Here is a 23,460-nt window from a genome sequence, read left to right as displayed (position 1 = left end):
GGCAGAAAGATAAAGAAGATAATCAGACACCCTTCTTAAGGGATGCCAGAATCATCCTGCTCACCAGTCCGCAGGACATCAAAGGCACATAGCAGGTGTACTTCCAGCAGCTTCTGAATGAAGAAAACCCCATAGAAGGTATACTGCTCCAGAAACAGCCTACAAGGAGAGAAAAAAAGGAGCCTATCCTATACCACTAAGGAAAATGAAGTCTGGGAAAGCAGCAGGCTCAGATGAGGTCACAGCAGACATGATAAAGATGCTGGGTGAGATAAGGGAGAAATGGCTCCTGAGGGTACTCATAGCAGTGTGGAGAGAAAGGCGTATCCCAGATGACTAGAGAATAAACATACTCATGCACAAGAACAAAGGTGACATCCACAACTGTGGGCAGTACAGAGGCATCAAACTCCTGTAACATTGCATGAAAATTCTGGAGAGGGTGACTGATAAATGGATACACAGTGTAGTAGAATGCAAGATGGGAGCTGAGCAGTTCGGATTCAGATCAGGATGCAGCACAAGTACCTGATGTTTGCAGTGAGACAGATACTTTAGAAGAAGCTTAAGATGAGGAAATAGTCCAAATGAGCATTCCTAGTCTTGGAGAAAGCATATGACAAGGTCCCAAGAAAGCTGATTTGGGCACTACTGAAGTGGTTCAAAGTTCCAGAAACATTGACAGAATTAGTGCAGGTTATGTACAAGTACCCGACGACTCAAGTACAAATAGTGTTTGGTCTCACAGAGGGGTCTCCCAATGGAAGTGGGTGTGCACCAAGGTCCAGCTCTGAGCCCACTGCTGTTCATAGTGGTGACAGATTACATTAGAAAACAGGTCAGAGGGGACAAATCAACAAAGCTACTGTATGCAGACAATGTGGCATTACAGGCAGACTGTGATCAAAAACTACAGCAAAGGATATGGGAATGGAATGCAAACCTGAAGCCACATGGAATGAAACTAAGCACAGATAAGATGGTGATAATGGCAGCAGATTGGGGAAATCAGAAGAAGCTGAGAATTGAGATAGAAAAGAAGATAGTGGAACAGGTAAACAGCTTCAAGTATCTGAGAGGGCTGGTTGAGGAAAAGGGAAATCTTAATGAAGAGGTCAAAGGTAGAATCAGAGGGGCTGCAGTCAATTGACATATAATCTAAGGGTCTATAACAAAAAATGCCAAAGAAGCTGAAAAGTAAAGTGTACATAACAGTGATGCAACCAGTGGGTCTAAAAGACCGAAGAGGTGTTTCAGCAAACACCTCTTGGTCAACACATAAAGAGTGACCTCACTAAAGTGCCAATGCTCAAAACAGCATTTTTTTATCCCTGGGAAAGAAATTGCTTGGCCATCCCCATGTATTCACCCCTTTCTTCACTGTAATGCAATCTCAGAGTTGGTATATTTAGTTAGGGGAGTGTGGGGGTGAAGCCTCCCACGTTATTATGTTTTAAAGTGTGTGTGTGTGTGTGTGTGTGTGTGTGTGTGTGTGTGTGTGTGTGTGTGTGTGTGTGTGTGTGTGTGTGTGTGTGTTTGTACTAGCGGTTTCTTTCCCAGGAACAAAAAAACGCTGTTTTGAGCATTCGCTCATTACATGTCAACCAAGAGGTGTTTGCTTAAACACCTCTTCGGTCTTTTAATATAGACCCCCATCAGTACTACTGTATAGTACAGAAACCTGATCAGTAAAGTCAGACCAGATGAGGAAGCTAGAGGTGATGGAAATAAAGTGCCTGAGAAAGGTGGTAGGATGCACACTGTTGGAATGACGAAGAAAAGAAGGCATAAGAGCAGAAGCCAAAGTAGAGTCAGTTGTAGAAAAGATCAAAGAGAACAGGTTACAGTGGTCTGCACATGTGCAAAAAAGCAGAAGACAGTCCGGTGAAGAAGATTTGGGACAGACAAGAAGAAGGTAAGAGGAAACAAGGATATCCAACAAAGGTGAATGGATTGTGTGAAAGAAGATCTATGACAGTCAGACATGAGTGTTGAAGAAGGCAGGAGTGTAGCATTGAATTGAGAGAGAAGATGACAGTTAACACAATACCCTGACCCCATGTAGAAAATAGGAAAAAGGGGGCTGATGATGATGATGATGTGTTGATGATGGGCAGTCCATACCCTAACTGGGAAAATAGAATTTCTTTGCTTAGAGCTGCCCTTCATTGGAGTCTCATGTAGGTGAAAAGACTTTTGGCACAGAAAAGTACTGAGTTAGTTTTATTATTTGTTATTTTATTGGCATTTGTTTAAATGATAAGTCCAACTAGGCAGCTCTCCTTCTCGAGACCGGGGGAGAGAAGCTCCTCTTCCAAAATTTTATACAATTACATTGCTACTTCACATTATCAACAATTTCACATGGATCACATTCTTGAGAGTTCCATTTACGTATAGCTCATATATTATAGGGATAACTGTCAGTTGTAATTGGAACACATAGCTTTTAGACAAGAGTGTGATATAAATTAATGAGTCCAAGTAAGAGAATAGCTGCAAATGAAATCTGAGAGAGACAGAATTAAGATAGTTGCAATTTAGTATAATCTTACCTTGTCTAAGTTCATGGAGTAGGTAAGTTGGCTGTATTAGAGTAAGAAAAAGGATGGTGAAGTTACAGCAGAAAAGGTAGGAATGAGATGAGATGGTAAAGCATATGGAGGAGAGAGGAGATGTGTATGGAAGGAAGTAGAGAAGAGGATGATAGCTGAGGTAGAAGAGATGATGAATTTCATTTGGCAGGAAAGGTAGGACTGTCTCAGGAGGTAATTATTTTCAATGTTGGTTAGACTTGAACCAGGAGTAGTACAGGTGTGGAGCCCATGTGTACATGAGATGGTGTTTAACTGCAATATTTCCATCTCCCAGATATGCCTCCAGTCAGCTCCCCTGGACCCTCCTACCATTGTTTGTAACTACCTTTAAATAGCTGACCTGCTGAATGGATGGTATTAGAACAAGAACGTTAATCCATCTACCTACTTAACTGAATAAACTACTGGAAAATTTAACAAGGGTTTTTTATTCCTCCCAGAGGGAGGGTATCAGAGAGAAAGAATCTCCTAGATCTGCTAGCTAAAGTGATTTTATATGGCCTATTCTTTTTCTTGTCAGTTCTGTCACCCTCTGTGTCACGTGGGATACCAGTCTTCCCTCACGCCTTCTGGTTTACCTCTGCTCAATATTTATATATAGATAATAAAATATCTATGTAACACCATAACACTGGAACATAATCATCATCAACTCTCTCTTCCCCATTTTTGAAAGGGTCAGAATGTTGCATCAACTGTCAACACTTCTTTCTATTCAGAGACACTATCCTACCTTCTTTAACAGTTATGACCATCCTTCTTAGGTCTTCCTTCATTCAATGCACCCCTCTATTGGCTGTATGTCCTCATCTTCACTTGACTTTTTCTTGAATCTCCCAAATCAGCTTTACCAAATTGTCTTCTTTTCTACACATGCTTACCAAACCAACATAATCAGTTCTCCTTGGCTTTTCTGTAACTGGGGCTACTTTGGCTTCTGCTCTGATGTCCTCATGTATTTATCTATCCCACTGTTTGCATCCTACTACCCATCTCAGGCATTTCACCTGCATTACCTTAAGCTTCCTCGGCTGCTGTCCTTGCACTGCCCAGATTTCTGTGCCGTACAGAAACACTGCTAATACCATTGCTTTTTACACCTTAGTTTTAAACGTCTTTGGCATTCTTGTCAAATATTACACACATAGAAACACTGGTCATACCACAGTTTTGTACATCTTCATCTCATCTCATCAGCTTATTCTACTGAGAAGAGAGAGATCATTTGGGAAGGCCCACCTCCCTTAGTTTCTCAACCAGAAATGATCTTGTTTCATCCCTTCCCACTTAACCTAAAAAAAAAAAAGAAAAACATTGCACATTATTTATCTGCTTTTATTGTATTTGGGTTTCTTCCTACTTTATTACTTTATTTTGCTTTTGCTGCTTGTTCTTAAAAGTATTCGATTGCACTTATTCTGCTGCATTAATTATTGCTTGTTAGTAGCCTGATTAATATGTAACTGTTATTCTAAGCCTTTTGGTTTAAGTACTTGGGCTACAGGCCAGTCGTTTTACATTAAGAAGGTTTGTGGTCTACACTCTTGTAGCAGGAGAGGTAGCCTACATTCTTCTAAGTTGGGAGTTTCTGGTTGAAGGATTACTGTCTGTTATTCTAAACATGTCTTAGTTCTGGTTTAAGCATTTGGGCTTCAGGCCAGTTATTTTACATTAAGGTTTGTGGTCTGCACTCCTGTGGGAGGAGTGGATAGGTTTTGCCCTTCTGAGCTGGGAATTGCTGGTTAAAGGCTTATTGTGCCTGCTTATTTGAACTGTTTCTTTCTGAAACTCATGCACCTTGTTTGCTGTAGCATAGACTGCAGCATATACTGGATGCATACATGCTGAATCTAGTTTTGTTTGTATAACTTGAGAACTAATCCAAGCCATCTTTTTTTGGAGAAGGTTCCCCTGCACCCTCGTGGCAGAAGTGTGCAGGAGTGTACAATTAGAACTTGTCTGATTGAAGACTGGTGGAACAGGGCTCAGTTTTGAGCGTTTTTATTGGTTGATTGGTTAATTTGTTTAAACCAGTTGACTCTTGTTTGCTACTGTTATATTTAAGTGTGTATCTATTCCCCTGTGTTAAATTGACCTAAACAGAGTATAAATATCCTTAGCATAGTCTGGTTACAGGTTTTACTGCATTCAGATCTGTTTGTGTGATTCCTGTGTTTCTTGCTACACCATCTTGTGTTGGCCGGGGCCTGCCTGCACTTAGTGGGAGTAAATGAACTGGGTGGAACTGGTCTGGCATACGGTGTTGAGCTGAGAGCTCAGGGACAAGGGTTGATTGGTCAATTCCAGCATTTCTATTTTACTTTCATTTTTGTGGTATTTAAGCCCAGCATTTGCAAGGGTTTGTGCTTGTTTGTCCATTGTGCACCACCGTTGAGCTGTTTTAACCCTTTGTGATGTATCTCAGTTGCATTTTTCCCTTACCAGCACTCCTGTGTGAGTGAGGCCCTTGCCTGAAGCTACTGTATTGATTTTATCCAGCCCTACTCACACCTATAGGTAGTCTCCTCAGATAGTACTCACTCTACTATCCCTGACCTCTCTTCCATAGATTCTGATAACCATGGATGGACAATTTCCTATGGTTTCTCCTGCTAGTCTGGTTGATATGGGCACCCTGAGACAGTGTAGCAACTGCCTTATGTACACAGATAACTGTCTACTACTTTCACCTAGGAACACAGTACGTGAGAGATGCAATGACATTAAGAACCTAGAATCCTTGCTGTCTCAGTCAAAAGCCACTACATCTGGCACTGAGAAGGTTGTCTGCACAAACACTATGAACATCACATCTCTAACACCACCCACATGTGTACAATACACTGCTACATATGCGGGTGTTCTCAACAAAAACATACCTAAACAAAAGAGACATCTGAAGCAAAAAACACACACACATCACAACCCACAGCACTAAGCATCCCACATATAACACACATCTATGTCTCACAATCTCTAAGGCCCAAAAACAAACCCAACATATTAGTCATAGGAGACTCTATCGTGAGACACACGGATGTGCTCCTCACCAGGCTAGACAAGGAGAAAGTCACAGTAAGTTGCTTGTCAGTTGCTAGAATCCACCATATCACTCACGCACTCAAGTCTCTTAACAACCGGTACTGTTGTGACTCTGTCATAGTCCATGTTGGAGTGAATGACTTGAGATGTACCTCTCTGGAGTATATGAAGAGAGACATGATTAAGCTCACTGAATATGTGTCCCAGGCAGGTATGTCCTTAGCCTTAAGCAGCATCCTACCATCACCCAGAATGATACTTCAATACAAACAGAAAATGATTGACTTTAACAATTGTCTTAGTTTCTGGTGTAATTCCAAGAGGATCCAGTACTGACAGCTTGGGAGGACATTATTGACAGACCACGATGCTTTGCCAGAGATGGCCTTCATCTGCTCCCCTGGGCTTTAGGTTTCTGGCAAAGGCTCTTGCCTCCCCCTTAGTGCCTTTTTTAGGCAAAGTCTTGAGCACAAAATTACCAACATGAAAAAATTCTCATAATCAAAATTTAAAGGTAATGTTGCTAAACGCTAGGAGTCTTAGCATGAAACTGCACTCAATGCAAACATTCCTTGCTCTGGAGGATGCTGACATTTGTGCAGTCACTGAAATCTGATTCAAAGCTGTGGAGAGCATCCCAACCTTATCAGGTTACTCATCCTACCATACTTTCATACCGCAAATGGAGGGCTGCAATGCCAAAGGAGGTGGACTTTCAATATTTATCAAAGACATACACACATCCAGGCTAGTCAAATGGTATGAATCACAGGAGACACTCCAAGTGCAGTTAACTGTTGACAAAACACCTATTCAAATCATAGCTAGCTACAGACCCCCAACCATGAGTTAGGATGCCCACTCCAGCTATCTGGACATACTTGAATCCATCAAGACTCAACCCTCTACCCTGATCCTGGGTGACTTTAACTATCCAACCATAGAGTGGAAGACCTATTCTAGCCCAAACATAAATGCCCAGAGATTCCTCAATTTCGTCAGTGCTAATGCATTGGATCAGCTGGCCGACACCCCTATGAGAGGTGAAAATATCATGAACCTAGGTCTGACCAACATGAGGAGCCACTGTAGCACTCCTACAGTGTCATCCTCCTTGGTAAGATCCAATCATAAAGTGATAACTTTTGAAGTCACCATCCCCCTGACCCACTCTTGTCAGGGTCAAATGAAAAAAGTTTTTCAAAGCTGACTATAGTCTCCTCAGAGCAGCCATCATCCCTTCAGTTGGAACTAGCACTACTGTCCAAGCCTACACAAAAAAATTATATGAGCACCTACATAGCTGTATAGACTCAGCAATACCTGACAGGACCAAATCATCTTCCTCAAGGAAGACCAAACCTGTCTTGTGGACAGCAGCAATAAATAAACTCTATAATAGAAGAAAAAATTGCTGTCCAGGGCCAAGAAGGAGCAGGTGTCAAGGTGGAAGCAATCTCTCCTTTGTCTGAACAAGAAAATAAGGTCACTTGTGAAATCCTTTAAGGCTAACTTTGAGTCCAATTTGGCCACATCCACCAAGGACAATCACAAGCCCTTCTTCACATATGTCTGCAATCTCAAAGGCAATACACAAATCTGCTCTGAACTGGTGGTCAATAACACCACATACACAAACGTCATAGAAATAGCCAACCTGCTGGCAAACAGGTTCAGTGAAAACTTCACCCCCCTGTCTCCCCATCAGTAAACCAGGACGTCCCCAGCACCTGCCCCCCCTCCCTTCATCACCATGGAGCAGGTCCTTAATGCCCTCTCAAAGGCAAAACATATAGTCTCGATGGGACCTGATAACATCCCTGGCTGTATCCTACATGAACTCAGGCATGACCTCTCAGCTCCATTAGACATGCTATTCAACCAAAGCCTGAGCACCAGCTTCATCCCAGCTCAATGGAGGACAGCCACTGTCATCCCTCTACACAAAGGTGAAGCGTCCACTGACCCTGGCAATTATAGGCCCATCAGCCTAACTAGCCTGATCTGCAAGGCCATGGAATGCATTATCATGGACTTTATAAACAAAGACATTGGCAGCCTCCAAATGCTTGACCCCACACAGTTTGGTTTTGTCAAAGGGAGATCATGCCTGTTAAACTTGGCTGACTTCTTTGAAACAGTCACCAAATCCATGGATGAGGGGAAGATGGTGCACACCACCTACATTGACCTAGCCAAAGCCTTTGACACTATTCCCCCTTGGGTATAATAGATAAACTCTCCCAGATAGGCATCAACCCATATGTTACCAGATGGGTAGCTAACTGGCTCACTGATAGGACCTACTCAGTCAAAGTAGGGGAAGCCACCTCTAGTAGCAGACCTGTAACGAGCAGTATGCCCCAAAGATTGGTCTTGTAGCCTCTATTGTTTGAGATATACTGCTCTGAGGTGCAAGCCAAAACCAGTGGTCTGTGGCTGACCAAGTTTGCAGATGGCGGCAAGCTGGGCACTGTCTTAAATTCCCCTAGAGATATGAACATTCTCCAAAAGGGCCTTACCCAAACTAATGACTAGTGACAGAAGCATGACCTCAGACTGAATGCCAAAAAATGCATCATTATCTCCTTAGGGGAAAACATCATCCCCACTAATTATCACATTAATAACAATGTACTAAGCATGCAATCAGTCTTGAAGGGCTTGGGCACCCAGGTTAATAGCAACCTGACTTTTGACCACCACATTTCCTTCATTGTACGGAAGGCTTTCTACATGCCCCATCTCATAAATAAGTGTATTTCATCCAGGAACAAGGAGGCCATAATATCCCTGTATTCCTCCCTTAATAGACCCATTATTGAGTGCAATGCCTCCTTTGGCATGTACCTTGTCAAGAACATGCAGCAGTTGGAGAGACCACATAGGTTCCTGACCAAGAAAATCCAGGGTCTCAAACACCTATCCTATACAGATAGACTAAAAGCCCTGTCCCTCTACTCAGTCTCATACAGACTGCTCAGAGGTGACCTGGAGGTGACCTGTGTCTGGCATACAAGGCCATTTCAGACCCAACCTTGATGGAGTTGCTGCATATCCATAAGACAAACTCCACTCATGCAATCCACACACAAGGCCTTAACCTAGTCTATGGCATTAATAGAAATTGTTGGCAGGATAGATTTGTGTCTCAAAGACTCCACCATCTGTGGAATAGACTCCCTCTCCATGTCAAGCAGAGTACCTGTGATGCCTGTGCCCTGGTCCAGCAATCAAGGAGCCTCAATCCTCATGACTAACAGCCGTGAGGGGCGTCTCATATAGGAGGAAAGGATAACAAATACACACAGTAAAGTGAAATTTCCCTTAAGAGCACACAGAGATCACAGTCAGTCCGGGGCTGGTCGCTCCCTTGCTCTCCAGGTCCCCAATAAGACTCCCCACTGGCACAGTTACATGGTCCAGATCTCAGCCTAGTGGGCAAGCTAAAACCCCCAGCACCCTCTCTGTCCAACCAGTGCTTCGTGTCCCTGCCCAGGTAGCTGACACACACACACACACACACACACACACACACACACACACACACACACACACACACACACACACACACACACACACACTTTGAGAAGAGTTTATACAACCATATAGACACTCCTGGGGAAGGCTGGCACAGGTTCTCCAGCTGTGCCCCTTTTTCCCAGACTATACGGTAGTATCAACTGCCACGACCCACTAATATTTATCAGCTACTCAAAGGCCCTTAAAGGGTGTCCAATTACTACTGTGCAATATTATTATCCAATTGGTAGTATAGCCCATGGCTAAAGCTGTTGGAGTGACTTTGTACAATTTTACCCAAGGCGTGCAAGTACTCAAAAGATCTTAAATTATCTCTACAAAAACAGCCCCAATTGAAAAGGTTTAAAAATATTTAATAACAAATAGTCAAAACACCAGACAATACTTTTACTACACAGTGCTAGTCAAGAGTTCAGAGATCACAGAGAAATACTTAAAATAATTCAGTAGTACGGTACTGACATCACAGAAAAACACTTAGTTTAACATTTCTAGTTTCTAGCTATTTCTAAGAGAAAACATAAGTCTAAGATAAACTTACATATAGAGCATAGGCAGAGTGCTGATGAGTTGGATGGTCAAGACAAAAATAGTTAATGCTCTCTGATTCTCTCTGTTTTTAAAATCACATTCCTAGTTCACGTTACATCATTCTTCACACTTCTCTGGGTTCCCAGGCTAACAGAAACTACATTTACATTCTTCACCTCTAGGCAGAACCAGAGCAATAAAGGACATTTATACATGCAAATTCTGGCCATAAAACAATAGCAAGAATTCCTTCATCTAGACCATCCAGAGCCGTGTTTAGATCAAAGGGTCACAACATGCTTTACTTGGTCAGTAGAGTGCACTGTTGTTACATTTTTTCCAGTTCCACATGTAACACTATTTTTACCATTTAAGAGACAAGCCTGTGGTTTACATTAATATTTACAGATGACAGAATTATCTCCAAAATTCTATCTGGTTAGGCTGGCAGCCTTCACCCATCTTCACCCAGTCTTCACAGTACCTTTCTAGCTCTCTTTAAGAGGAACCTGGACAACTGGATGGGAAACAGAAAATATACCCTGGGATCCCACTTGTCCCTGCTGGATAGGGGAAACAGATGCTGACTTTAAGGGAACATGGGCAACATTCATGGCTAGGCTTATAAGAGCCTCTAGAACAATAGCCTAATATCATCCTATGAACCTTAGTTTTCAATTCTTTGGTATCCTTCTGTTATATATTAGCTACACAGAAACACTGGTCTGTTTTGTACACCTTAGTTTTTAACTTCTTTGGCATTCTTCTAACATATACAATGTTCAATGAATACTCCTCTTACACTGTTCACTTCCATCAGTGTTAGACACATCACGATTTTATACACCTTAGTTTTACATTATTTGGCATTCTTCTGTCATGTATAACCCCTGACACTCTCTGCCAGCTGGCTGCAGTACCTCTGATTCTACCTTTCACCACCCTCATTCAGTTCTCCCTTCTCCTTAGCCATACTTCTCAGATACATGAAGCTGTTTACTTGTTCCACTGTTTGCTCTTCTACTTCAGTTTAAAGTTTCTTCTCCTTTCTTCCATTTGCTGCTGTTGTGTCACTGTCATGTCCATATATGTGAAAAAAAAAAATATATATATATATATACTTTCTACAATGTTTCCCATTTAGTCACAATTGTGTGATCATGGATTTAATATATATATATATATATATATATATATATATATATATATATATATATGTGTGTGTGTAAACGTGTGTTATGGGTATGGAGCCCCAATATAGGGAGATTGTGGTAGGCAAAACTTACCATTTAAAATAACTGTTTTGTTTTTTTTCTGGTCTTTCTTATTCCAGTCAGTAAGGGAGGCTGCATACTTTCTTTTTACAATTGGAGTAGTTTTCTTTTTTTTTTTTTGCTGTCTAAGTAGTTGATGCTGTGGTATTCATGTAATATGTATCAACGTAATGTCCCATTGACTACTGATAATATATATATGTGTGTATGACAATCCATTGAAAATTCACCTTTCTAAATTGAAAATTGATTGACAAGAACTTATCAATCACTGGCGAATTAAAAAAAAAAATTAAAACTAGCTTTTTTTGCAGGGGGCTCTATATGCCCTGTTAATATTATATACCGATATCGAGATCACCATACAGTGGGGAAAGGGCAAATTCCTCAATCCCCACTGTACTCCAGTCCTATCCTGACAAAAAGCCAGTACATGTGATCAGTTGATTTTAAGCTGTACTGGCTTTTTCTCTGTTTGACAATTGGCACTTTCAACCAGTTGTTGGTTTTATATCTATCTATACACACAGACAGACACACACACCCATATATATATATATATATATATATATATATATATATATATATGTATGGGATCCGTATGGATCCCTGAACAGCAACATCATTGAAACAGATTCGGCCAGGCATACTTGCACAAAAGTGCTTTTCACCGAAGAAGTTCTTTCACGTAAGTATGCCTGTAGCGGAGATCGCACTACAGTGGGGATAAGGGAAAATTCTCTTTTCCCCACTGTAGTGCGACCTCGGAGTGATAATATTAAAGTTGGGGGAGTGTGGGGGTGCAGGGGGGCTTTCCCCCCTGCAAAAATGTAAATGTAATGTATTTTTTTTAACACACTTTAACGGAAGCGCTTTTTCAGTGAAAGCGCTTTTGTTAAAGTGTGTTTGGTTATTGAGGATTCAGACTATTCAACTTTCATTCAATATTCCTAGATCTATGCATATATATATATATATATATATATATATATATATATATATATATATATATATATATATATATATATATATATATATATATATATATATATCGATGTTGGTATATAATATTAACAGGACATATGGAGCCCCCTGCAAAAAAGCTAGCTGACAAAGTTTGCAGATGATTGCAAGTTGGGAGCTATTATTAACTCCCCAAGGGATGTTGACATCCTACAGAATGGCCTCACTGAGACCAACGACTGGTGTCAGAACCATGGCCTTAAGCTCAATGCCAACAAATGTGTCGTCATCCCCTTTGGGAAAAACCTGGTTCCCATGAATTACCATATTGATGGTAGTCCACTGACCACAGAAGATGTTATAAGAGATCTGGGAACACAGGTTGACAGCAACCTCTCTTTTGATCACAACATTGTCACTGTAGTCAGAAAGTCCTTCTATGTGGCACATCTCATTACTAAGGGTTTTGCATCCAGGAAGAATAAGGTCATTGTCTCCCTCTACTCTTCCCTCATTAGGCCAGGCATCGAGTACAATGTGCCATTTGGCATGTACCTCACTAGACACCTGCAACAACTGGAAAGGCCACAAAAGTACCTCACAAAGAGGATATTAGACCTTAAACACTTGTCCTATATGGACAGACAAAAAATGCCAGCTATTCCCTGTCTCATATTGTCTACTTAGAAGCTATCTCTGCTTGACTTAAAAAGCCATGTCTGACCCAGATCTGTTAGAAATACTACATCTAAAGAAATCCCAGTCCCTTCACACCAGACACTCCAAAGACCTCAACCTCATTATCCCAATTAACAGAACATGCTGGAGAGACAGGTTCATAACCCAGAGACTGCCCATGCTATGGAACAGACTCCCCATACATGTCAAGCAAAGCACCTCACTGACCCTCTTCAAGAGAAATCTTGAGGAGTAGATGGGAAACAGAAAATTCACCCCGGGGATAACACCAGTGGCTCTACTGGACAGAGACACTGGGAACTAAGGTCGGGTGGCACTATGCCAGGGTAATCCTATGGCTAGGCTTGTAAAGGCCACACGGCAATTAGCCTAGTACACACCTATGAACATATATATGTATACATATATGTGAATATTGCATGCCTACTGTCTGAGATGGGTTTATCAAGCTAGTTTTGTTTAATTTCCTTTAATCATGGTTTGTTGTAACTGCATGTATCGCTAGTGTGTGAGACAACAATGCACTACAGTGTTTTATTTTTTTTAACTTTTCCCCACTGTTGTGCGACCATGGAGTTGGTATATATAAGCTGGAGTTTTGAGTGCATGGTTTAATAGACACACACACACACACACACACACACACACACACACACACACACACACACACACACACACACACACAAAGATGCACCCTCTCAACAAATTCAGTAGTATTAAAAACATGGATTTCAGGCACAACATTATAAAACATAAGTGATATTTGACAATGTTGAATGGGCTTGGATTAGCAAAACACTGAGAAGCTGCAGTAGCATTCTGCTACAATGTTAAGATATTGTTACAATGCAGTGCTACTCCCACTAGTGAATTAATGGATTAGATATGCATACATTACAATCTTAAAATAACAGTGTACTGATATTGTATACAGGGAGAGAAAGTGGGTGTTCTATCATAATTTCATTTATTAACATTATTATTAGTCATATGAGATATGAAGTATATGGCTGTACATCTTACAGTAAACATTTGTCTACCTTTTTGTTTCTATAATAGAGAACATGCACTTAGAAATGTTGTAGAATCTAGTTTCAGTGGTTATGCCCTGCTACATGTATTTGTATTGTAATTGACTTTGCCTTGTTTGGTACCAGTTTCTTTTGTGTTTCTCTTTTTATCACATTTTTGGTGGCTTGCACTGCATTTTGGAGGGTATTTAACTATGCCTAAGAATGACATTCAAAATAATCAGCCTACTAGAACAATCTGGCAGATATGGGCATACAGAGTTGATGATGAGATGCAGCACAGATAAACTTTTAAAGAGGGCACTACAACAATCCAGTCTAATGATATCTGCACTTTTTGTACAAAAGATGCTGCACACCTAATTTGGTGACTGGTTTCCAACAGTATCTAGTACTTATAATAGATGCACTAAAAGAATTTCAAATATCAGGTTGTGATATCCTCGGGCACCTGCTTACCATATGCGTGATTGTTTACTGTTTATGGGGCTCTCCAGTCTTTTGAAAGGGTAGGTTTCCTTTTACTCAAGCATGATCCATAAGTTTGTACTTCCCCTGGAGTTCATAGCAGTGATTCTATCAGGTGTAGAAGAAGGATGACAAATGGAGGCTTGCCATTTTTTTTTCATTTGCATATATTATACAAGGAACTGCAAATGCCTTTATTTGTTTTCATAGGTAGTTGTTAGGAATGTGGCCCACAAGGCAGCTAAGAAGCCTAGCCCAATTTCTCAATGCACAGTGGGCAAATGAAGGCTTACTGAAGCAAACCCTGTACCACAATAAGCACATTGCTTACAGGTCATTGTCTTAATTATCTGTGCCAACTGCCAGACAAATGCAACACATTTTAGGAACCTTATTCATCAGAAACACTGTTGCAAGTCTGAGGTAGTGCCTTAAACTGAGAATAAATTGTTTAAGTTATCTGCTGAAGTTGCAACCAGTTTTCTTTAGAAATATTGGACTTTTTATTTTAGAGGATCTAAGGACTGCACTGTATTAACTCTGAAGAAATCTTCCCCTTAATAGTATTCATTTTCCTTCCACTATTTAATGCATAGATATGGCAAGTAGTTGTATATGTCATGGGATATAAAAGGTTTGGTTATGAAATTAGTGTATTCCAGATCTGATCACAATACACAGGTGTTTTAGTTTTGCTGGTTTTGGTTTCTAATCTTTTATTTAAAGTAAGGCTGCCCTGACTGGTTAATATCATGAAACCACTGATAAACTTTTTTTTCTCACAGGGTGCAGCAAGAGAGTAAAATATTTTATTGATTCTTTTTACCTGTAGAAACAAACTGAAATTGCTCACTGCACTATCCATTACGTTTACCATATCTTGAGAACCTTTGTTTTCTGAAGTAGATGGTGAACAGAATAATAAAAATGCTAAAAAGTGTGCTGTAGGGTATGTGATATGCACATAAATTAATAGCATTGCATTTGCACAGTCCTAAGAAGAAAAGTAACAAATGTAATATGGTCATTTAAGACAATGAAAGGAGATTATTACTGATCATGTAAGAAATAAGAAAAAAAACGGAATCCAACAGAAAGGGTGCAGGACCATGACATTTATATATTTTCCTATATTTTGGTAACTAAAGCTGAAGAGTGTCTAAGTTAATTAAGGCTGGAATATAAGGAAAAGTGGCACTACACAAATGGACTAGCTATGGTTTTAGCTCTCTTGAGGTAGCTACCCATCTGCTAAATCTCAGTTCTCTTCTTATATTAAATGGTTTGCCTTCCCAGAATAGAACCTCTAGACCATCTTTTTTATGGTAGACAGATACTTCATCCATCACTTGTGACAGAGTAAACTGGAAATCACCATCCTGTCTGTCTGCAGGGACTTGACTTGCTTATCCCTAACTCTTCCAGTATGCATTGTAATCAGTATGAGTACACATGATCCTGTGTATGTAGCAATAGGATGGCTGTCTGCATCCCTGTCTTTTTCTGAAGTATTCCTGAGATAATCATGGTCGACACCAGGGGGCAGAGAAGCAATGACTCTTAAGCAGACATTAGGCTGTTTGAATTTATCATCCTTGGCCTACCCTTTGGCTGCTACCCAGACCTGGTTAACAACATTAATATTGGCAACCATGCCTCTGCACACAGGTGCCAAAGAAGGTAGGTACACTTATGTTTGAATTACACAGGCTTATTCCTCATTTTGCTGTCTTATTTATATGTTTATAGATTTGTCTTTGTCTAAACCACTTAAAATTTTGCTGATGATATAATAGTTTACATGAACACTTGTTTCACTTTAAATTAAAAAATACATTGAGTGTATATAAGGTACAACAGATTCATTATGATTAATTACATGTCATTTAAATGACACTGATTAATCACTTTGAAAAAAATCTACCACTGCATAACATTGCATCCATACTTAATCAACACTACAAATGTCACAAAACAATTATTGCTAGCAAGTGCAAGACCCATATACTCCTAGATGTCAGTGCAGGCTCTCAGTCAAGCTTTCTATATACACCAACTCCAACATGACGATAACTCAGGAAAAAAGGAAATTGTGGCAAACAAGCATAATACTCAATGAAACAAAGAATAACACACTGATTTCCCCTTGAGGCAGCTGTTATTGTCTGCCTCTATTTTTTTCAGAGCTAAAGACAGCTTCCACACAAAGCTAGATCAGTCATCCTGTTTAGTGGTTGCTCATGCATAATTATATATTTCAGAGTTAAATACACATATTAACATTTGTCAGTCCCCCAGATTCTCAAAAGCTTGCATGGAGTACACGATTAGTGCAGGAGCTCAAGCAGGCAATATGTCTGCAGTGCGATCCAGGAACAGCCTGCAGGGGTGTGCACGAGTGCTCCTGCACTAATCTTGCACGGACTAAGCCCTGGTATGCAAATCACCCCATTTGCAGGTGAAATCCATGTAAATGAGTTGATTTTGCAATCCAGGAAGCTTGCAACAGTCCGTGGAAAACTAATGTTATCAGCAGAAATGTACTTGGTTAGTAACCCAGTACATTTCTGCAAAATCCAAAACAGAGCTATACAGCTCCAAATAAAGGCTGCATATCATGTAGTAAGCATGACAGTGGCCAAGCATAAGGCCATTGGCATTGCAAACAAAACAAAAGATAAAAAAATCAACTTTTATTTTTTTTTAGCCAATCTCGGCTGTTTAAGCGTAGGGCAGCAGCATGCAAATGGGATGAGGGAAAATAATAAAATAAACCCAAATTAAGCATTCTAACTAAAACCAGAATTCTGCCATGCAAGTCAATGGCAGGCAGAAGACAACATGGCCAGTGAATAGTGGTTGCTAAGGGGAGAGGCTCATTGTGAGACATGTAACGATGCATTAGCAGGCAATCCTATGCAAATGAGGGTAATGATAGTGAATCCCAGGTTTTCCCCAGCATTTGAGTCAGGTCCCAACAGTGTAAGAGCAGGAATAGCTTAGTGCAAGCCTAGGAGTTAGGCGACATCAAGGGGGGGTGTCAGACATATTGTAAGTGGATTGGAGTCCTGTGGCTTGGGTTTGCTCCTAGCTTAGCACAGCTAAGCTGGGGGGTGTCTAAACCTGCCTAGCACTCTTTCTAAAGCCTAAGCTGATGTACGCACCATGCACCGGGATTTACAGGAAGAAAAAAGAAGTTAAACCAGGAAATAGCAGCAGTGTGCACATTTGAGCACTCTGCGCGGCGTGCACACAGGCTTAAACAGGAAGGCAATGGGAAGGGAAAACAGCAGTAGGAAGGTAATCAAGGATAACTAGCTTAGCTAGCAGGTGAAATGTATCAGAATCAGCCAATTACACTTAAAAAACTGGATCCAACGAACCACGGAAGATAAAACCACACAAATTTATTAGATGTAAAGCGCTTTTCATCGCTCAATATTTGAGCAACTTCCTCAGACATAATTAACTGTTTCTAATTAGGTATTTATACTAACATCACTTAAACAATTCAATTAAAAGTCAATTAAAATTTAAAGTGATGTAGTATATTAAAATAATAAGTAAGCACCAACTCACAATAAATGCAATATAATAATATATACACACATAACTTGTTGCAACAAGCAAGTACAATAATGTGGATACAGAGTCACTAATAGAAAATTTTAAATATTACAAAAATATTACTGTTAAATGTTTAATTTAGTTTAAATTAATAACTTATGAATTAAAAACTATGAATACATATGAATTAGGTAGTTTTTAATTCATAAGTTACTAGCTACAGGTATCTTCCAAAGGCCAACTGGGAATATGATGGGGATTTCACAGGCATCAGCATCCATCAGTTCCTGGATGCCATGTCAGCACATGTCGGTAAGCACATATATTTCTCCAACACCTGTGAGGCGTTGGCCAGCAATATGCAACTGTTCCACCAAATAGTAGAATACCCTGAGGTAGTGGGTGCTATAGACTACATGCACATATGCATCAAAGCACCACCTGGTGAGCAGGGTAGAGTCTACATGAACCACAAGGGCTTCCCCTACATCAACTGCTAGGTCATGTGTGATGCCAAGAGCATAATAATGAGTGTATGTGCTGGCTGACCTAGAAGCAATGACAATTCCCACATCACATCTGACACAACTGTACCAGAGATTTGACAATGGGGACATCCTTCATGGTTACCTAGTGGGGGATGCTGGATACACACTGGAGCCATGGCTGATGACATCCATCAGAAATGCACACACACCTGAACAAGAACTCCATAATGAGGTACATGTGCAGACCAGAATTATAGTAGAGCATGTGTTTGGGATGCTCAAGTCATGGTTCCGCTTCCTGGACACATCCGGTGGAGCCTTACAGTACTCACCAGCTACATGTACCCAAATTGTCCTTGTATGTTCCATGCTACACAATATGATCCTGCAGAAAGAGCTGCAGCAGGAACAGCATGTGGCAGGGCCACACAGCCCCTCTACCATTGCCAAGGCCTGCGCAGTCCCAGAGTGACTCAAAGGAGGAACAACATGAGCCTGCCCCAGTAGGCAGAAGGAGGAGTGCCCGGTTTGCCCTGGCCTTGGCAAAGAGGCAATGCATAGCACATACACTGACACAGGAGGGACCCAGGGAATAACACCTCTGTATGACTCTCACATACAGTAAAAGGGATGCAAAACATTACACTACCTGTGCCTAACCATGTCTAGTGAGTGTACTATGTGCATCCAACATAGGCAGCCCTGTAACACCACCCTCAATACTGGGACACCCACAAGGTTAGTGACTCAAACATGCCAGTCGGGGGGGGGGGTCACATACCCAACAACAGTCACAGCCAGCAGGACAGGTGTAGACAAACACAAACAAAGACTGTGCTATGGCCTCTGAATGAGGTCTATGGGTAACCTACCCCCCCAGCCTACACAGACAGACTACAGGAGGTCGGGCAGTGGGATGTCAGTTCTGAAGGGTAGGAAGTCAGAAACTAATATGTAGGTAATTAAAAGCTAACATCTGTAGTACACTGGTATGCCTCTAGCCAGCACGATAGATATGACTACAGACTGAAATGGAGTATCTGACATACCAGTACAGTCCTAGCAAATGTGTACAAGTGTCAGGTGTGCCCCTCCCATCCTACATAGATATATAGTAACAGTCAGGTGTGCCCCCCAATCCTGTGTAGAAATTTAGAAATAGTCAGGTGTGCCCCCATCCTACATAGAAATATAGTAACAGTCAGGTGTGCCCCCCAATCCTGTGTAAAAATGTAGAAATAGTCAGGTGTGCCCCCATCCTACATAAAAATATAGTAACAGTCAGGTGTGCCTCCCCCCCCACTATGCAGAAATGTAGTAACAGTCAATGCCAAATGATCGATAGATACCCTGCAGAGACAGCATGCTACATGTCAGTGTACAACACAAAGGTCAGCACTGCATTACAAACTACCTGAACTTGATCCACACATGCAATACAGATGGCCATACTGGGCATACTCACAAACTTAGAGAAATGAAGGCAATGTCAGTCAACAACATACTGAAAGGTCATACTGGGCATGCTCACACACTTAAACACATGAAGGCCAAGTCTGCAAGCACCAGTGGACCAGACATATCTGGCAGTCGCAGTTGTTAGTGCAGACACTCTTTGGTCTGCACCACTCATGCCTTGCACACACAGTAGATAGGAATACAGACATATATGTAAGAACAACACACTATAATAAGCCAAAGGTAGACAGACATAGATGTGTGGAAGAGGGCGACTGTGACAAAGAGCCATCCAGGCCTGTCCCACCCAGCACACAGCCAATGGGCCCCAAACACATGAGGTACAGATGTCACTCACTGTAGATACTAGCCACCAGTATTTGTCAGCATTACAGACTATGTGGTGCACGTGCCAGCTGTGCGACATGACTGTACAAGAAAGTAGTCATCTAGCAGCTGTATACACGTACCTGTGAAATATGACCCTGTATGTGTCTGCATGTGGCATGTCATCCCCTAGATGAATGGGTTATGGCCCATGCACACACACTGCCATCCCCATAGCCCTACTATGACAAGCCTGCTGAGGTCACCCAATGTGAAATACACCTTTGGGAGAGTTGTAACCCAGTAACCACAATGGCGCATCCCATAACTGTGCACTGCTGTAGTGTGATAAACTAGTTAGGTAGGAGTTCTAATCCCAGACTTGGCAACTGTCTGTGTGTATCTGACTGTGCAGAAGCAATGCTTTTTAGGGTAGTCACACTCCCAACAATTCAAATGCTCAACTTGGCAAGGCTGCTGGTGTCATCCACCTAGAAATACACCTCTGGGAAGATTATAGCCCAATAATCTCTATAGTGCATCCTATAACTGTGTACTGCAGTAGTGGTAATGTAGTTAGGTAGGTGTTATAATCCCAGACATGGCAAGTGTTTGTGTCTGTGTCTGTCTGACTCTGTCTGTGTAGTGACAATGCTTTTTAGGGTACCCACACTGCCTACAATTCATATGCTCAACTTTGGCAAGGCTGCTGATGTTACACACCTAGAAATACACCTCTAGGAAGGTTGTAGCCCAATAATCTCAGAAGCAGGTGCCATAACTGCATACTACTGAAGTGTGATTTAGAACTGTGGTAGGGTTCCATCCCCACCCATAGCAGTTCTGGATATTTTGTGTGTGTTTCAATGTCTTTGTATGAAGCAATGCATTATACGCTAGTCACACTCAGTACATTTCAAATGGCCTACTTTGGCAATCCTGCAGATGTCAGTCATTGTGAAATACACCTTTGGGGAAGCAGTACTCCAGTAATCTCCATGGTGCGTACTATAACTACGTAGTGCTGTAGTGTAATAAACTAATTAGGTAGGGGTTCTACTCCTAGACATGACAGGGGTGTGTGTTTGTGTGTGTGTGTGTGTGTGTGTGTGTGTGTGTGTGTGTGTGTGTGTGTGTGTGTGTGTGTGACACCTGTAGCCAATGTGGAGTGGGTTTTGCATATTTCTTATATGGTGGCCCTACTATATATCACAATGTCCACTGTACAGGGATAACAGATGTGAAATAGCTGAGAGGCTGGGGTGCAAAGCCATACCCATACATGTGACATCAAGGCCAGGCAATCACAGTCAGCAACCCCAGTATTACCCAGAGCACACTCTCAACCCATGTCACATACACACACACACACAAACACGCCTAGGCAACAGCCAATATGTGGGTAGTACACTGCATATTGGCCACTGATAGTAACTATGGAGTGATATCAGTGGGCTACAGGAAGCATGGCACCCTGTCCATCTGTCCAATATGCACGTACATGCAGAGAGTGCACCTCCCACATGTTCCCCAATGGACACCTGCAAAACCTGCGGTGCCATCACATGTGACCAACAAAGGACATACCATGGCTGACAACATGCCCTGTATGGACAGATGCCACTGACAACAGGGAATGCCATTAGCATGCTATCAATGTAGGTGCAGGGTAAACCTGCTGCCCATTACCAGTTTCCAGGGGTGGCTCGTGATATCGGACTGCTGGACTGCAGCCCTCCCACTTAGAAAAACACACAAAAAAATCTTTAAAACTAAAAAACAAAACTGGAAAAGAAACAAAAAAACGACGAGTCCCAAGGCATTTGAAGACTTCAGACTGCCTTTATCAGCAGTCCGGATAGAGAAACACAGGTACCCAGCAATCATTGCTGCAAGTGCACCCAGGAATCAGTGCAGTGACAACCGCACAGAAGAGGAGGTCTGGAGTGCTTCGGCTGCAGGCAGACCCAGTGAGGAGAGATGTGAGCTGGAAGACCCAATGAGGACTGAGAGAGGTGAGCTGCTCTCGCGGGACATATTGCGTGGGCTGGATTGCTCCATTTTGCAGGCGGGTTTGGTCACTGGCTGTATTCATTCAGGAGGTAGGTGGTCGCTTTGTTCATTGAGACATACAGGATGTAGGTGGTCGCTTTGTTCATTGAGACATACAGGATGTAGGTGGTCGCTGGCTGGATTAATTCAGGAGGTTGTGTGTGTGTGTGTGTGTGTGTGTGTGTGTGTGTGTGTGTGTGTGTGTGTGTGTGTGTGTGTGAAATGCCCCAGTTACTATATACTGGTGGCTAGAGAGAGCAAATGGTGGTGGATAGAGATACTCAGGCTTGAACCCTGTACCTTGGATGCAGGTGGCAAGAGCTTGAATTCCCTCTCCACCACCATTTCTAAAAAAATTTGCAGATTTTTGCCTCATATTTGTTCTGTTCCTCATAAAATCTGTGGTTTCTGTATCTACATTTTTCCTTGCAAAGTCTATAGTGTAGTGGTGCACTGGTAGCATTGCTGCCTAACAGCTACAGGTTCTCTGGTTTGATTCTTGGGGTGCCTTCTGTGTGAAATTGTTCTAGCAGTTGTCTAAGTTTATACCATGGATATTTGAAATGTGTCCCTATTTTTGGGACTGTATTCCCCCATTATTGGCTTTGTCCAGGTATTTTGTGCTAAGGTTGAGAGTTATCTCTGGTGAGAACTGTATTCATTGGATGTTTGGGGGCTGTACCCCCCCCCCATTACTGGCTTTGTCCACATGTTTTTTGCTAAGAGGTTGAGAGCTATAGTGAGAAATGAATTCACTGAATATGTTTGGTGGCTGTATTCCCCCCATTATTGGCTTTGTTCAGGTGTTTTGTGCCAACAGGTTGACAGCTATGCTGAGAAGTTTGTCTTCCTCTCTTTTACAAAACAGCTGATTTGGCATAGTGGTATGTTTCTCTGACTGTTTTGCACAGGGTCCCCTGGGTTAAAAACAGGGCAGTGAAATGTATGGTGGTAACACAGCATTTTATTCTAGCAACTTTCCAACATTATACAAGCAATGTTTAAAATGTGTCCCTGGTTTTTGTGCTTTTGTCCCCCCCCCAATAAATTTTGGCCTTTTCCAGATTTCTTGTGCTGCAAAGTTCAGAGATACAACTGTGTGTCGAGTAGATTTTACAAGGAGCTGAGAGCTGCAGGGGAACAAAACTTTAGTGCTGCTTATTCTACGTCTGCTTGCATTAATAGCACAGCAGGTAGTGTACTTACTTTTGATGCAGAAGGCTGTGGGTTCTATTCCCAAAGTAGATAGATGCAATGCTGATACTGTACTGTGTTGTAAAATGGGTGGATGCTGCAGTCGTTTTTGGCAAAGATACCTAGAGTAGTAACTGTGAACCTGAACCTGTTATCAATTTGCCATACAGTCCCTATTGCTATATTACTAGCTTATCATTTTTTTTGTTAATGCATGCAACATAGG

This window comes from Protopterus annectens, chromosome 2.part2, assembly GCF_019279795.1.
Source record: "Protopterus annectens isolate FY-2018-M chromosome 2.part2, PAN1.0, whole genome shotgun sequence".
In the NCBI taxonomy this organism is placed as follows: domain Eukaryota; kingdom Metazoa; phylum Chordata; order Ceratodontiformes; family Protopteridae; genus Protopterus; species Protopterus annectens.
Note: the sequence above shows the minus strand (reverse complement) of the source record.